This window comes from Macaca fascicularis, chromosome 16 (genome assembly GCF_037993035.2).
Source record: "Macaca fascicularis isolate 582-1 chromosome 16, T2T-MFA8v1.1".
NCBI lineage: Eukaryota > Metazoa > Chordata > Mammalia > Primates > Cercopithecidae > Macaca > Macaca fascicularis.
In genome coordinates this window covers 5,311,226-5,326,839 of record NC_088390.1, presented here as the reverse complement: position 1 = coordinate 5,326,839, position 15,614 = coordinate 5,311,226, and the positions used below count along the sequence as shown (strand labels likewise).

General features: G+C 45.7%; 1 long non-coding RNA gene across 1 annotated transcript; it reads right to left on the bottom strand.

Moving 5' to 3' along the window:
• Positions 1 to 2,094: 2,094 nt before the first annotated feature.
• LOC135967920 (uncharacterized) lies at positions 2,095 to 14,757 on the bottom strand. Its single transcript, XR_010582232.2, has 2 exons — positions 14,703 to 14,757; positions 2,095 to 3,645 (listed from the first exon to the last, which is right to left on the bottom strand). It is a non-coding gene; the product is annotated as an uncharacterized lncRNA (long non-coding RNA).
• Positions 14,758 to 15,614: the final 857 nt, after the last annotated feature.

The following is a 15,614-nucleotide window of genomic DNA, read 5'->3' as shown; positions in this document are numbered from 1 at the left end:
CAGGACATGGTGGCTCGCACCTGTAATCCCAGCACTTTGGGACGCTGAAGTGGGCGAGACTCTGTCTCAAAAAAACAAAAAAAACCCCACTAACTTGATTTCAAATGTTTCAGCAAAAAGTAAACTCTGTGGGACAAGGGGGAGAGGTGAGGAAAAATGGAAGAAAGAGAGGATGTGCACAAATGTTGGCAAATTAACAATTTGTGAATTTTATTGAAGAGTATATGGGTGTTCGTAGTTATTATTCTTCCTACTTTTTGGTAAGTTTGAGATTTTTCAAAATAAGAGAAATATGATAAAGGTGAAATATAATAAAATTCATGGAAAAAGTAAATTAAGCAAAGGGGCTGGAAATCACTTAAGGAGTGACTGTAGATAGAGGAGAGAAGGCTGCTAAGGACAGAGTCCTGGGAAGCCAAGTAGATGGACAAGGGGAAAAGCCAGGGAGGTTTGAAACCATGGAAGCTCAAACAGAATGTATTTCATGAAGGACAAAGTTTTCAACTGCTTCGAATGCTGCTAAGAAGCTCAATAAGATGCCAACAGAAAAATTAAACAAGCAAACATTGGGTTTGGCAAGATGTACAGGTCATTAATGACCTTGATTAAATAGTGAGAACAAGAGCCCAATTGAAGTGGCTTGAGAAAAAGTTGCAGATGAGGAAGAATGAGTACAAGAATAGGCCACTGTAATGATGAGGTTGATTTGGAAAGAGAACAGAGTCAAGAGTTGAAAGAGGACATGGGCTTGAAGCAGGTTTTTGTTTTGTTGTGTTTATGTCTTTGGAGATGAGTGATATTAAAACATCTTTTTGTTGTTGTTTGGTTTTTTTGTTTTTTTTGAGACAGGATCTCACTCTGTTGCCCACAGTGCAGTGGCACGATCATGGCTCACTGCAGCCTTGAACTCCTGGACTCAAATGATCCTCCCACCTCAGCCTCCCAAGTAGCTGGGACTACAAACACGCACCACCACACCAGCTAATATTTGTAGTTTTTGTAGAGACAGGGTTTCACCACATTGGCGAAGCTGGTCTCGAACTCCTGGGCTTAAGTGATCCTCCTGACTTGGCCTGTCAAAGTACTGAGATTACAGGCGTGAACGACTGCACACAGCTAAGATACGTTTCTATACCAATGGGAATGATCCACTGGAGTATGAAAGAGGAAAGACTAGCTGGACGCGGTGGCTCATGCCTGTAATCCCAGCACTTTGGGAAGCCGAGGTGGGCAGATCATGAGGTCAGGAGTTCAAGACCAGCCTGGCCAACATAGCGAAACCCCATCTCAAGTAAAAATACAAAAATTAGCCAGGCGTGGTGGCACGCACCTGTAATCCCAGGTACTCAGGAGGCTGAGGGGCAAGAATCACTTGAACCCAGGAGACAGAGGTTGCAATAAGCCGAGATTGTGCCATTGCACTCCAGCCTGGGTGACAGAGTAAGACTCTGTCTCAAAAAAAAAAAAAAAAGGGGGGGAAGATTACAGGAGCAGACTCTGAGTTGGTGAGAGGGGATGGGATTCAGAGCACTAGTGGAAAGGTTGCATTTGCAGAAAGAGAAGATCAATAGACCTCCTCTGATTGCATCTGTTTTCTCTAGGGATCACTAACAAAGACTCCATTGAAATGAGGAGCTGTTGGAGATTTGTGGGGGGAGTCATATGAAATAGTGTCTCAGAAAGTAGAAAAATGAGTTTATTAGAAAGTGGATAGAAATAGAATCGTCTGGCTGTGTTGCAAGTTCATTTGAGACTTGAGGTCATAAATTAAAACTGATTTCATCTGCATGATGAAGTGATTTTGCTTACAACATTCACTCGTTTGGGCACAGGTGCAGGGTAAGAGAATAGTTGGGCTTAACCATATATATATTAGACTTGTATTATTCTTACTGGCTGCTCACACTCAGAACTCCTTTCTTTTTCTTTTCTTTTCTTTTTTTTTTAGACAGAGTCTTACTCTGTCACCCAGGCTGGAATGCGGTGGCATGATCTCGGCTCCCTGCAACCTCCGTCTCCCGGGTTCAAGCAATTCTCCTGCCTCAGCCTCCTGAGTAGCTGGGATTACAGGTGCATACCACCATGCCCAGCTAATTTTTGTATTTTTAGTAGAGACGGGGTTTTACCATGTTGGTCAGGATGTTCTCGAACTCCTGACCTTGTGATCTGCCCATTGGAACCCCTTTCCTCATCCTACAGGCCTGGTGAATGGCATAACTGTCTTCCCAACATCAATGCTGAAACTGCCAGATACCTACTTTCCCAGCCTTCTTTGCAGCTAGGACTGAGCATATGACCTGGGTGTATGTAATCAGATGCACTATCTTAAATTTTGCATTTGGAGCTCAGGAATAAACAGGAGCTGTGGAACGCCTCCACTGGCAGTGGTAGAGATGGTGGCAGTAGTGGCAACAGTGCCAGTGGTGTCCTCCAGTTCCCAGTGCCATCAGCAGCATCATTCCAGCACCTACCCCTCTGGAATGTAGCAGAGATGTCCTCACCAGACCAGTTCTACGTCATAATTTTGGTTGTGGTTTTTCCTACATAACCTCAAATCTGGTTCTCCAGCTATCCCAGCAATTCACTGAGCCCATCAATGTCTATGCAATGTAAATACCTCCTTATAAAATGATACATGAATTATCATAAAACCACTGAGTTAATTTACAAGTTGAGCGGGCAAGTTCAATTTTTTCCAAGCATAGTTTGGGTCCTCAATGAGCAAATACGATTTGCCATAATAAATATATTTTACAAGTTGTATGATTCCCAAACTTGTGGCTAAAGCTTGCATTCCTGTGAGATTAAACAAAAACAAAAAACCTCTTGTACTCTAACAGATTAATATCTCTTGGAGCCTCTTTATTTCCTTCTCCCTGAAGGCCAATAAACACGCTGAAAGGAACTGTCATTGCAGTGACAAAGAAGCAAGCAAGTATAGTTTAAATATAAATTAGATCTTTGGTGATACCTGGCTAATCCCCAACAGTGCTAACCTTTTCTTTTTCTTTCTTTTTGAGACAGGGTCTTGTTCTGTCGCTCAGGCTGGAGTACAGTGGCACAATTATGGCTCACTGCAGCCTGCAGGGCTCAATATATCCTTCCACCTCAGCATACTGAATAACAGGTGCATGCCACCATGTCCAGCTAATTTTTACATTTTATATATAGGCAGCATTTCACCACGTTGCCCAGGCTGGTCTTGAACTCCTGGGCTCAAGTGATCCATCCATCTTGGCTTCCCGAAGTGCTGAAATTATAAGCATGAGCCACCGTGCCTGGCCTAACCTTTTCTTCCTTCTCTTGCCAACATGATAACAACCAGAACAACATTTGCATTCTCAAATAATTTTGGCAAAAATATGTATCCTCTCTAGGCTTCTCATCAAATATTTTTGTGACCAACAGTTGCTGTTGCTGTTTTAAACCAGGGTTGGATTAAAGTTTTGAGTCTTATAATTTTGAGTCTACATTTCTAGCAAACTTACCTCTTGTTTGTTTTTCTTGTCTCATTGCGTATGATAGTACCTTAAGATCATTATTGAATTGTAGAGGTGAGATTATTGTGGTTTTCCTTTCCGTCATGCAACTAGGCTTTTCCTTCAGTGACCAGTGTAAATCCATTCTCCAGCATATAGTTGTGGACTACAGGAGAGAGTAAAGCAGGTGGAATCTCAAGTGTATACATTAGTCTAACCTCTCATTTTATTTACCTTGGCTCATTATTCTTCCCTTCACTCTCAGGGATCCCATCTTTGTTTTTCAGACCTCATCATTAGTGGGGTTTTTTTGTTTGCTGTGTTTTGGTTTTCTTTTTTTGGTAGTCACCATTTTGCAAATGAAGAATGCAGCCTCCAAAAGCTGAAGGCTGGACGCATTGAATGAGTGACTGCCAAGTCTAAAATCAGAATTTTGTGGCAGCAAGTCCAACCCTTTTTCAGAATATTCTGCTGCTGCTGCTGCCGCTGCATTCTGTGAGTTTGGTTTTCTTCTAATTTAAGTTCCTACAAGGCGGTAATGAAATTTTTCCATGTTTACATATTGCAAATCACTTAGCCAATGAGGACAGACCTTCAATTAAATTCGGTAATAAATTAGTTAAGAAAAAGTTGTTAATTGAGCTTTGAAAAAACCACAAGCTTTTTTTTTTTTTTCTTTTTTTTCAATGAAGTCTCACTCTGTTGCCCAGGCTGGAATGCAGAGGCACTATCTTGGCTCACTGCAACCTCTGCCTCCCGGGTTCAAGCGATTCTCCTGCCTCAGCCTCTTGAGTAGCTGGGATTACAGGAGCATGCCACCGTGCTTGGCTAATTTTTGTATTTTTAGTAGAGACAGGGTTTCACCATGTTGGCCTGGCTGGTCTCGAACTCCTGACCTCAGGTGATCCACCCGCCTCGGCCTCCAAAAGTGCTGGGATTACAGGCGTGAGCCACTGTGCCGGCCAGGATGTGGATTTTTTTCTGACGCAATGAGAGGCCATTGGAGGCCATTAGGCAGGAAAATCAAGGCTCTCATATTCAATACCTGCTATAGGCTACATCAGAGCTTTCTCCACCTCTGATATAAGAGACAGCAGCTGCTATGGCCCTGGGCTCTATTTCCAGAAATCCACAAAATGACCCAGTAGCATGTGATTTTGTATTAAATGTAGCAAGACTGACATACATCAAATCAGGCTGATATATATTTTGCAGATTGGCACTGACATCCTGGTGTGTAGCTCAGATCACCTCGTGTAGGGCCAGGTGCATAGTGTCTGATGGAAGAGGGAAGGCCCGCCTGCAGATAGGGAACACAACAGCAAGTGGAGTCATTGCCTTCACCATACTGTGATGCACTGCAGGTTAAATGCATTCAGCTAAACAGCTTTTTGGTTTTTTTTTGTTTTTTTTTTTTAAGATGGACTCTCGCTCTGTCGCCCAGGCTGGAGTGCAGTGGCGTGATCTCGGCTCACTTCAAGCTCCGCCTCCCAGGTTCAGGCCATTCTCCTGCCTCAGTCTCCCGAGTAGCTGGAACTACAGGCTTGTGCCACCATGCGCAGCTAATTTTTTGTATTTTTAGTGGAGATGGGGTTTCACTGTGTTAGTCAGGATGGTCTCGATCTCCTGACCTTGTGATCTGCCCGCCTCAGCCTCCTAAAGTGCTGGGATTACAGGTGTGAGCCACGGCACCCGGCCTTTTTTTTTTTTTTTTTTTTTTTCCTGAGACAGAGTCTCGCTCTGTCTCCCAGGCTGGAGTGCAGTGGTGCGATCTCAGCTCACTGCAACCTCTGCCTGCCAGGTTCACGCCATTCTCCTGCCTCAACCTCCTGAGTAGCTGGGACTACAGGAGCCCACCACCATGCCCGGCTAATTTTTTGTATTTTTAGTAGAGATGGGTTTTCACCGTGTTAGCCAGGATGGTCTTGATCTCCTGACCTTGTGATCCACCTGCCTCAGCCTCTCAAAGTGCTGGGATTACAGGCATGAGCCACCGCGCCGGGCCTGTGCTAATTTTTTGTATTTTTAGTGGAGATGGGATTTCACCATGTTAGCCAGGCTGCTCTTGATCTCCTGACCTCGTGATCTACCTGCCTCGGCCTCCCAAAGTGCTGGGATTACAGGCATGAGCCACCGTCCCTGGCCGAGCTTTTCTGATTATATTATATTATCACTAACCCAGCCCTCAAAAACTGGACATGTGGCTTGCAAAGACAGATTGAATATAAACTAATAAAGCCAGCACAAGCCACAAAAAAGGAAATGGCAGACCTGATGCTGCTTCTCTTCATAAGTCCTTCATCAGCCACATTGTAGGTAAAAACATGATCTCATCAGATCTGCCAAAAATCTGGCAAATGAGCAAGAAGGAGTGAGAGAAATTATCAAAAAGAGTGTTTGAAATACATTTTTAGATCCCTTATCACTAATTATGCCTTCCACCTTCAGTGTATAGTCAGTCCTGAGAAAATTAATAATAATGGTATGAATAATTGTAAACAAATAATTGGAGCAGTTGGTAGCGTGGGCTCAAAAATGTTTTGTTGCTAGTGGTAAAATCACCTAACTCAAGATTTCATTCCAATGACTGCAAATTTCTTAATGAATCCAGGACTATTTTTAAATTTTTTTTTTTTTTTTTGAGATAGGGTCTCACTCTGTTGCCCAGGCTGGAGTGCAGCAACTTGATCATAGTTCACTGCAGCCTCCAACTCCTGGGCTCAAGTGATCCTCCCAACTTAGCCTCCTGGGCAGCTGGGACTACAGGTGCATGCCACCACACTCAGTTAATTAAAAAAAAAAAAAAATAGAGACAAGGTCTCAAAATCCTGGGCTCAAGCAATCCTCCCACCTTGGCCTCCCAAAGTGCCAAAACTATTCTTGATCCCCTAGCACAATGTCTGACCCAGAGTAGGTCTTTAATAAATATTTGTTCAGGCCTGGCGCAGTGGCTCATGCCTGTAATCCCAGCACTTTGGGAGGCTAAGGTGGGCGGATCACCTGAGGTCAGGAGTTCGAGACCAGCCTGGCCAACATGGTGAAACCCCATTTCTACTAAAAATACAAAAATTACCTGGGCGTGGTGGTGGGCGCCTGTAAACCCAGTTACTCGGGAGGCCGAGGCAGGAGAATCGTTTGATCCCAGGAGGCGGAGGTTGCAGTGAGCTGAGATTGTGTCATTGCACTCCAGCCTGGGCGACAGGGCAAGACTTTATCTCAATAAATAAATAAATAAATATTTGTTCGGTGAGTGAGTGAGTGAATGAAGGCCTTCAAGATCAGGAACTTGCCAATACGCCCAGCCTTGCCTCACCTCATCCCAGCCCCCAATGCCATTTCACCCTAAGTGCCCAATATCCAGACTACTTAGTGCTCCTTCAGGATCTTTCCAGCCCATCTGTCCGACCTCGGCACACCTCTCTCAGCTTATTCCTACTAACCCTCTAGGACTCGAGTCTGAATGGAATCTCTTCTAACAAACCTTCCCTGACCCAACCTCTCCCAGATCTGGGCTGAAGACCCCTTTGGAGCCCTTTTCATCTTGTTCATAATTAGTTTTATTTTTTGGTGTCCACTCCTTGAAGGCAGGGTGTAGGTCTGCTACCAGGGTTTTTCTTTCTTTCTTTTCTTTTTTTCTTTCTTTCTTTCTTTCTTTCTTTCTTTCTTTCTTTCTTTCTTTCTTTCTTTCTTTCTTTCTTTCTTTCTTTCTTTCTTTCTTTCTTCCTTTCTTCCTTTCTTCCTTTCTTTCCTTTCTTTCCTTTCTTTCCTTTCTTTTTTTTTTTTTTTTTTTTTCCCAATGGAGTCTGACTCTGTCGCCCAGGCTGCAGTGCAGTGGCACGATGTCGGCTCACTGCAACATCCACCTCCCGGGTTCAAGTGATTCTCCTGCCTCAGCCTCCCGAGCAGCTGGGATTACAGGGGTGCACCACCACGCCTGGCTAATTTTTGTATTTTTAGTAGAGACGGGATTTCACCGTGTTGGTCAGGCTGGAGCCACCAGGGTTTCAATGAATATTTGCTGGGTGAATAAATAAATGGATGAAAGAATGAAACAGTTGGCTTGGGTATGGTCTTCAGGCACCAGTTTACTATTACGGTGTCAATCAAAGGCTGGCAGATTCCTCGCTAGGTAGGATAAAGTTCACAGGAACCCATCACTTAGTGGTGTTAGTCATTCTTCAAGGCTCTAAACTTTGCCTCTGGCCTTGGGTTTGGCACCCACCTTTCTCTGGACCAAGCTGTCTCCTACCAGGCACCCCTCTCCTCCCTTCCCCTTCTCTCTGTCATCAGATTGCAAGCTTGTACCCTGAGGGCTGTCTCAGGCAGCTAGGATCTGGATCTACAGGCTTGGTGAAGGCACAATTCCTAATCTCTTGCCTTGAGCACACGCAGGAAGTCAGCCGCCCAGCCACAGTTATATTTAGATTCCTGTCACCTGATGGGGTCATCTGTTAATCAGGGCATAGTGGTAGGTGGAGCATTTTGGGAGTAAACTGAGGTAGGACCAAGGTAGAGAGGAAGTGAGCAGTAAAGTCAGGCACTGACTCCAGGCTGTTTGGCAGAATGAATATTCATGACTTATATTACACCTAGAGAGATAGAAAGCAGACCAAAGGAGGAACTTGACTTGAGAGATAAAACAGTTCTTGGCTTGGACAGGGTAATAGTGGTGCCCCTGAGAGCAGCAGGAAGAGCTGGCCCCTGGGGGCCTCTTGCAGTCCTGAAGGCCAGTCGGGTGCAGGAGCAGGAGCACAGGCCCCTTTGCTGAGTGAGCGGGGCTGAGTGGGTGGTTCTCTTCCATAGGCAGCAGCGCCTAGCTGCGGTCAGCAGAAAGAGCTATGGTCACAGGACCCCGTACACAGGGGAGAAACCAGAAAGAAGCAGACATAGCAGGAATTTGTTTTCAAGCTTCCAAGAGCCTTCTCTGCCCTAGATTTGGTTTATCAAGTGACTGCTTTGGGAGCTGGGGAACGGGCCCTAAATTGTCATGGATCCAGTTGCTTCTCCCTCCTTTTCTATATCTAACCTCGCCTTCATTTCCCAAAGACCCCCTTCTTTTATTTCTAGAATCCACCCCCACTACTATAGTGGGTCCATTGCAAGGAGCTCCTGCCCCCATTCCTTGCTTTGGCCTCCAATCCATTCCAGATCCTGCTGACAGTATTGGTTTCCCACAACCCACTCCTGTCTGAAACGCTGGGGTGCTGGCCCATCACCGGGGATCATCTACACCCCTCCGTCTGGCTTCTGAGTTCTCCATGTTCTGACTGACACCCATCCCAATCCCAGATTCACCTTTTTTTTTTTTTTTTGACAGCTTTATTGAGTTATGACTGGCATGAAATAAGCTGCACACATTTAACGTGTACAATTTATAAAGTGTTAACCAACCTCTGTATATATCCATAGAATCATCACCACAATCACAGTAAGGAACACACCCTTCACCCCAAAAGTTTTCTCCTGTGCGTTTGTAATCCCATCTTCCCAGTTCCCCCCAGACCCTTACCCCCGACCTCCTGCAACAACTGCTGACCTGCTTTCTGTCACTGTGGATTTAGTTTGCAGCTTTTGGTGCTTTCTTTCTTTCTTTCTTTCTTTCTTTCTTTCTTTCTTTCTTTCTTTTTGAGACCGAGTTTCACTTTGTCACTCGGGCTGGAGTGCAGTGGTGTGATCTCAACTCACTGCAACCTCCACCTCCCAAACGCAAGCGATTCTCCTGCCTCAGCCTCCCGAGTAGCAGGGATTACAGATGTGTGCCACCACACCTGGCTAATTTTTTGTATTTTTAGTAGAGACAGGGTTTCACCATGTTGGCCAGGCTGGTCTCAAACTGATGATCTCAGGTGATCCACCCGCCTCTGCATCCCGAAGTGCTGGAATTACAGGCATGAGCCACCGCGCCCGGCCCTCACTTTTATATAGATTGTTTTTCTTATCATTGCATTTTGAGAGTCCTTTATAAATTCTGGACCCAAATCCTTATCAGATATATGATTTGCAACGTTACCTCCCAGTCTGTGGCTTGTCTTTTTATCCTCTTAACAGTGTCTTTTGAAGAGAAATTTCTACTTTTGATGAAGCTCAATTGATTTTTTTCCTTTATAAATAGTGCTTTTGATATAGTATCTAAGGAATCCTTGCCAAACTTAAGGTCATGAAGATTTTGTCCTGTGTTTCCTTCTATAAGTTTTATAGTTTTAAGTTTCACATTTGGCATTTGGTTCTATGGTTTTTGTTTATTTTTATTTGTGTCTTGCATATGGATGTCCTATGGTTTCAACATTTTTTTTTTTTTTTTTTGAGATGGAGTCTTGCTCTGTCGCCCAGGCTGGAGTGCAGTGGCGCAATCTCGGCTCACTGCAAGCTCCGCCTCCCGAGTTTACGTCATTCTCCTGCCTCAGCCTCCCGAGTAGCTGGGACTACAGGTGCCCGCCACCTCGCCCGGCTAGTTTTTTGTACTTTTTAGTAGAGACGGGGTTTCACCATGTTAGCCAGGATGGTCTCGATCTCCTGACCTTGTGATCCGCCTGTCTCGGCCTCCCAAAGTGCTGGGATTACAGGCTGGAGCCACCGCACCCGGCCCATTATTTGTTGAAAAGACTATTCTTTTTTTTTTTTTTTTTTTTGAGACAGAGTCTCGCACTATTGCCCCAGCTAATGTGCAGTGGTACGATCTCAGCTCACTGCAACCTCCGCCTCCTGGGTTCAAGTTATTCTCCTGCCTCAGCCTCCCAAGTAGCTGGGACTACAGGTGCCTGCCACCATGCCCAGCTAATTTTTTTGTATTTTTAGTAGAGATGGGGTTTCACCACGTTGGCCACGCTGTTCTCGAACTCCTGACCTCGTGATCCGCCCGCCTCGGCCTCCCAATGTGCCAGGATTACAGGTGTGAGCCACCGTGCCCAGCCAAAAAGATTATTCTTTCTCCACTGAATTGCCTTTGCACCTTTGTTGAAAATCAATTGACCATGTACGTGTAGGACTATTTTACCTCGCCCAGCCTACAATTTACTGCTACATTGACTCTATTCTGTTCCAATTACCTATTTAAAGAATTGAAAACTATCCTTTCTCCAGTGAATTGCCTTTGCACCTTTGTTGAAAATCAAATGACCATGGCCAGGCGCAGTGGCTCATGCCTGTAATCCCAGCATTGTGGGAGGCTGAGGCAGGCAGATCACGAGATCAGGAGATCGAGACCATCCTGGCTAACACAGTGAAACCCCATCTCTACTAAAAATACAAAAAATTAGCCGGGTGTGGTGGCACACGTCTGTAATCCTAGCTACTCGGGAGGCGTCAGCCACCGCATCCAGCCCTTTTAGTACTTTTTAAATGTTACTTTAGTATCTTCTGCATCACATTAACTCTGAACAAGAAGATTGCTGTCATTTTTATGTTTGTTTTTTCTCTGGCTGCTTTCATATCTTCTCTTTATTGCTGGTTGTAAGTAGCCTGGGTGGATCACCTGAAGTTGGGAGTTCGAGACCAGCCTGACCAACATGGAGAAACCCCGTCTCTACTAAAAATACAAAATTAGCTGGGTGTGGTGGCGCATGCCTGTAATCCCAGCCACTCTGGAGGCTGAGGCAGGAGAATCACTTGAACCCGGGAGGCGGAGGTTGCAGTCAGCTAAGATCATGCCATTGCACTCCAGCCTGGGCAACAAAAGCGAAACTCTCTCAAAAAAAAAAAGAGAAGAAGAAAGAAAGAAAGAAAGAAAATGAAAAAAGAAAATCATAAAGAAGACAAATTATATTTACTATTCATGACATGAATATTTAAGAATATTTGTTTTATTTTTTTGCATTTAAATTTTAACTAAAATCTGGAATTGGTTTTGATGTGTGAAATATGATTCCAGTTTTACCAACGAATTTTTTTCTCCTTCCTCCAGCACCTGGCAACCACCATTCTACTTTCTCTTTGTATGAATTTGCCAATTTTAGGTACCTCAATATAAGTGGAATCATACAATTTTTATTTTTATTTTTTTTATTTTTATTTTTTTTGAGACGGAGTCTCGCTCTGTCACCCAGGCTGGAGTGCAGTGGCCGGATCTCAGCTCACTGCAAGCTCCGCCTCCTGGGTTTACGCCATTCTCCTGCCTCAGCCTCCTGAGTAGCTGGGACTACAGGCGCCCGCCACCGCGCCCGGCTAATTTTTTGTATTTTTAGTAGAGACGGGGTTTCACCGTGGTCTCGATCTCCTGACCTAGTGATCCGCCCGCCTCGGCCTCCCAAAGTGCTGGGATTACAGGCGTGAGCCACCGCGCCCGGCCCTTATTTTTATTTTTATTTTTTATTTTTTTTTATTTTATTTATTTTTTTTTTTGAGACGGAGTCTGGCTCTGCCGCCCAGGCTGGAGTGCAGTGGCCGGATCTCAGCTCACTGCAAGCTCCGCCTCCCGGGTTCCCGCCATTCTCCTGCCTCAGCCTCCCCAGTAGCTGGGACTACAGGCGCCCGCCACCTCGCCCGGCTAGTTTTTTTGTATTTTTTAGTAGAGACGGGGTTTCACCATGTTAGCCAGGATGGTCTCGATCTCCCGACCTCGTGATCCGCCCGTCTCGGCCTCCCAAAGTGCTGGGATTACAGGCTTGAGCCACCGCGCCCGGCCTATTTTTATTTTTTTAAAAGCAGAGTCTCGCTCTGTCACCTAGGCTGGAGTGCAGTGGCACGATTTTGGCTCACTGCAACCTCTGCCTCCCGGGTTCAAGTGATTCTCCTGCCTCAGACTCCTGAGTAGCTAGGATTACAGGCATGCGCCACCATGCCTGGCTAAGTATTTTTTGTATTTTTAGTAGAGACGGGGTTTCACCATGTTTTTACCAGGCTCGGCTCAAATTCCTGACCTCAAGTGATCTGCCTGCCTCGGCCTCCCAAAGTGCTGGGATTACAGGCATGAGCCACCATGCTCAGCCACAATGTTTATTTTTTATGTCTGGCTTGCTTCACTTTAGCATAGCGTCCTGAAGATTCATTCCTGGTGTAGCATGTATCAGAATTTCCTCTCTTATTAAGGCTAAATAATATTCCACTGTATTTCTTTTCTTTTTTTTTTTTTTAATTGAGACGGAGTCTCACTCTGTTGCCCAGGCTGGAGTGCATTGGCACAATCTCAGCTCACTGCAAGCTCTGCCTCCTGGGTTCAAGCGATTCTCCTGCCTCAGCCTCCCGAGTAGCTGGAATTACAGGCGCCCGCCACCACGTCTGGCTAATTTTTGTATTTTTAGTAGAGAAAAGGTTTCACCATGTTGGCCAGGCTGATCTCGAACTCCTGACCTCAGGTGATGCACCTGCCTCAGCCTCCCAAAGTGCTGGGATTACAGGTGTGAGCCACCACGCCCAGCCTCCATTGTATTTCTACAGGCACATTTTGTGTCTCCATTCATTCATTGGTGGATACTTGGGATGCTTCCACATTTTGGCTATTGTGAATAACACTGCTATGAACATGGATGTACAAATCTCTCTCTGAGCTCCTGTTTTCAATTCTTTGGAGTAAGGACCCAGAAGTGGAATTGCTGCTGGGTCACACGGAAATTTAATTTTTGAGGAACTTCCATGCTGTTTTCCATAGCAGTTGTGCCATCTTACATGCCCACCAAGAGTGCACAAGCAGATTCTCTGTGTGTGTGTGTGTGTGTGTGTGTGTGTTTAGTGGCTATCCTAATGGGTGTGACATGCGGGTCTAAGCGCTTCTTGTCTGGTTTAACAATGAGGGATGATGGCCGCCATCTGGTGGTAGAAGTGAGAATGTTTCCATGTTTCCAAACTTTTGGCAATTTATAATTTCTACTGAGCATCCCAGGACCAGTCTGGATGAAGGGAGAGGCAGGGTTTGGCAGCACCAGCCAGGCTGTAACTTTTTGAAACTCTCTTCAGTTCAGTGGGTACTGAAGTGGGTTCTTCTCCCCACTCAGCTTTGGGAGTGCCAAGGCAGAGACCGCGGGCAGAGCTCTCCACACCCTTGTTCATAAGGGCTCTAGGATGCCCCCACCCAGCAGGAATTCCCTCACAGAGTCCTTCTTTAGGGAATTCCTGGGACTCCTTTGAGGTAACCTTGTCTTTTCTGGTTCAGTTCTGGAATGTAAAGCCCTCCCTGCAGGCCCAGCCCTCAGGGCCTCCCTGGCCTGGAGAATATCAAAGGCTGCTCCCGCTCTAGGGGGGCCCTCCCTTGTGGCTTTGCCTTCATCTCAAAAGCCGAGTGGCTTCCTGCCCACAGAGTCTCTGGGATCCAGCCTTGCTTTGTGCCTCCTCCCTTCCTGGCTGTCCCTGATGCAAACCCTGAGATCTCTCACATCGAAGAGGTTCATTGCGAAATTCAGCAGGAAACCCAAGTATAGGTAACAGTTTAACAGTGGAAGCTCTAGCATATCTCAGAAATATGAGGGCTCTTGTTCTTGGTCTACAAACTGCTCCTGAAGCCCCTTTTCTGTCAGAAGTTCTACTGACCTGGCCAGGCAGGGTGGCTCATGGCTATCGTCCCAGCTATTGGGAGGCTATGGTGGGAGGCTCGTTTGAAGCCAGGAGTTTGAGGCTGCAGTGAACCATGATCATGCCACACTCCACTCCAGCCTGGGCAACAAAGTGAGACCATCTCAAAAAAAAAAAAAAAAAAAAAAAAAGGCTAGGTGCAGTGGCTCACGCCTGTAATCCCGGCACTTTGGGAGGCCAAGGCGGGTGGATCACAAGGTCAGGAGATCGAGACCATCCTGGCCAACGTGGTGAAACCCCCGTCTCTACTAAAAATATAAAAAAATTAGCCAGGCATGGTGGCACACCCCTGTAGTCCCAGCTACTGGGGAGGCTGAGGCAGGAGAATCACTTGAACACAGGAGGTGGAGGTTGCAGTAAGCCGAGATCTCACCACTGCACTCCAGCCTGGGCAACAGAGCGAGACTCTGTCTCAAAAAAAAAAACCGAAAAACAAACAAACAAAAAAACAAGAAGTTCCACTGACCTGTTCTTCTTTCGAATTTCTCAGCCTCAGCCATCTCTCATATAGAGAGAAGTTTGTGTTTCATCAGAAAGCTGTGCAGTATGTAAACTCCAGGGCAGCACCAGGGACTGGTTTCATGGAAGACAATTTTTCCACGGACCAGGGGGCAGGAGCAGCAGTGTATGGTTTCAGGCTCATTCAAGCTCATTATATTTATTGTGCTCTTTATTTCTATTATTATTACATTGTTATTATAATGAAATAATTATACAACTCACCGTAACGTAGAATCAGTGGGAGCCCCGAACTTGTTTTCGTAGACAGTCTCATCTGTGGGTGATGGGAAACAGTGACCGATCATCAGGCATTAGATTCTCATAAGGAGCGCGCAACCTAGATCCCTGGCATGTGCAGTCCACAATGGTGTTTGCACTCCTGTGAGAATCTAACGCCCCTGCTGATCTGACAGCGGCAGAGCTCAGGCAGTCATAGAACGCTGGGGAGAAGTTGTAAACACAGATGAGGCTTCACTCACTCACCCAACACCACCTCCTGCTGTGCCCCCAGTTCCTAACAGGCCCCAGACCCCTGTTCTAGAGGGTATCTTTCTGGGTTGCGTGATCTCAATTCTCTGTAAAGTATGGATGGCTGATAGCAATGCAAAAATAATTTTTGTTTATAGAGGTGGATATTCTGTCCTGTCCTGTAGAAGTTGCACTGATTTTCTTCCCCATCCCCTTTGTTAAAAAACGATTTGCTTACATTTGCTCCTCCTGTTACCCAAATGAACCTGGGTGGGCCTGCCTGACCCAGCAGAGCTAAACACTGGCATGAGGATCGCAGCCAGAGAAAGTGGGGCATGTATTGCAGGGCGCCAAGCAAGACGAATCTGGCAGCTCCTGCTTAAGACCTGAACTCTCTGATGGCTTACAGACAAACGTTTTATTTTTTATGTTTATTTATTTTTGAGGCAGGGTCTTGCTCTGTCACCCAGACTGGAATGCAGTGGAGTGATCTCGGCTCACTGCAACCTCCACCTCCTGGGTTCAAACGATTCTCCTGCCTCAACCTCCCAAGTAGCTGGGATTATAGGCATGTGCCACCACACCCAGCTAATTTTTGTATTTTCAGTAAAGATGGGGTTTCATCATGTTGAACGGGCTGGTTTTGTGTTTTTTTTTTTTTTTTTT